Source organism: Amphimedon queenslandica, unplaced genomic scaffold, assembly GCF_000090795.2.
Source record: "Amphimedon queenslandica unplaced genomic scaffold, v1.1 AMPQUscaffold_7795_Cont20258, whole genome shotgun sequence".
NCBI classification, from domain to species: domain Eukaryota; kingdom Metazoa; phylum Porifera; class Demospongiae; order Haplosclerida; family Niphatidae; genus Amphimedon; species Amphimedon queenslandica.
Window position 1 is genome coordinate 1 of NW_003551925.1, and position 2,066 is coordinate 2,066.

The window sequence follows — 2,066 nt, forward strand, 5'->3', positions numbered from 1 at the left end:
TTTTTTATACTCCTGAACCTGGATTTCCTATTGTCGACACAAGATAAGGGAGCTTCTGATTGGCTGAAGGTGTTTAGTTGCTCCTAGTGAGTCAGAGAGTTGTTCCAGAGGATAATGGATTTCATGCTTACCTCAATGGACTTTCTTAGTGTGGTGCCGGTTGTCCTTGGAGAGACTAGAATCCTGAATAGTATACATATACTTTTGTTGCATAGAAAATCTGAACCGATTCCAACCATAGATCAATGGTCTGATTAGTCTTGCCCCGCCCCTCCGCAGGTAGCGAAGGGCAGGATGAAACTATGTTCCGATTAAATCTGGAATTTTTTAATTTGTTCAAAAATGGGCCCAAAGTCCCTGTATTATAAGTCAAACAAGTATGGCTGCAATTGGTTCATGGTTTTATGTGCATGTATATAGCTACTGTATAAAAGCAGTTAAAACAATGCATGCATGTCATGTATAAAAACCAGGAGGCTATAAAGTCTGGCCCCTATATACCACTACTAGGAGACCAGAGTGACTTTCTCCCTTTCCTATTGACTGCAGTCAGTAAAGTCTTCAAGATTATTTCATTTTTAATGACAAACATCTTAACTTTTACTAAACTCAACTAATATAGATACATGCACATCTTCACATAAATTTGGAACCTTAAAAATTAAAATTTTAATTAGAATTTCTATAGAACATATTTTGTATAATTAATTATAAAAAGATGTGTGCACGTGATGGTGGCTCATTTAGCAGTGCTGCACAGTAGTAGTTGTAGAACTGGCAATGACAGTTCAAATCGTCATAAATACATGCAATCAAAATTTAAAAGAATTATTTTTCAAAAAAATTAAACTATAGTATATAAATCTCTAGCTTCAGTCTTGAGAATCCACTTCACATTTCATTTTTAATGCAGCTTGAACCTATCAATGATAATATTAAATTCCTTACACAAGCTTACTTTTATTATTGTTATTCTTCTTTTTGTATGTAGTGCTCTTAGCATCACTAGCAGTAGTAACCACTAGTGATCCCAGGCAGTGCCACGTGGAGGCGGCACTACATTGCTGCCCAAAAATGAAAACAATCTGAGGCCCTAGTCAAGCGGCTGACCCTCGCAGGCCACATGACTACTGAGGCCCCAGGTTGTAAAAAATAATAAAGAATAATAATAAATAATAAAAATAACAAATTATAAATGATAATAATAATTAAATAATAATAAATCATAAAACCTAGATTTATAACCTATACCTACACTATATAACCTATATCCTATAACAACCTGTTTCCTTATTTCTATACTATAACTACCTTCTACTTTCTACTATATAACACCTACACCATAACCTAATATAACTACTATACCTGCCTCCTAATTTCTACTACAATACCTATACTATACCTATAACTACCTTCTCACTTCTACACATAACCTATATCCTAGGTATCATTACATGTTTCCTATAATTATTTATTACACTACGCTGTATAACCTGTATACCTAACACTACACGTTTCCTAATTTCTACTACTAAACCTACACTATATAACCAGTACCCTTCTAATTCCTACTGCTACCTATGACACAATGATGCCTACGTGTACATGTAAACCATCATAACCTTGCTATAAAAGTACATTCTCATCTTATAACACCATACCACTATATTTATATCTACATTAACTTATTAACCTATGAATCTTACTATGACACAAAGATACCTATACCATATTAACCTTGCTATACAAATACATTTCTATCTTAATATCATACCATATTACCTATACCAAGAGTGCATGTACTCTTGCCTATACCTACAACTTATAATGTATACACAATTTAATGTAAGACAAGTTATCATAATACTATACCATTATCTAATGACCTATTACTGCCTACTATCTTAATGTCTAAATATTTTAACCTCTACAACATCAACATAATGAGTAGTTCAATACACAGTCTACCACACAATGTGCATATTATTAAGAATAATTATTAAATTAAGAATTAATTGTGCATCCTATAAAATAACGATAGACACTTGTCACGAAATGCAACACAG

General features: G+C 33.0%; 1 long non-coding RNA gene across 1 annotated transcript; it reads right to left on the reverse strand.

Moving 5' to 3' along the window:
- Window positions 1–17: 17 nt before the first annotated feature.
- On the reverse strand, window positions 18–672 carry LOC109591579 (uncharacterized). Its single transcript, XR_002189880.1, has 2 exons — window positions 132–672; window positions 18–83 (listed from the first exon to the last, which is right to left on the reverse strand). It is a non-coding gene; the product is annotated as an uncharacterized LOC109591579 (long non-coding RNA).
- Window positions 673–2,066: the final 1,394 nt, after the last annotated feature.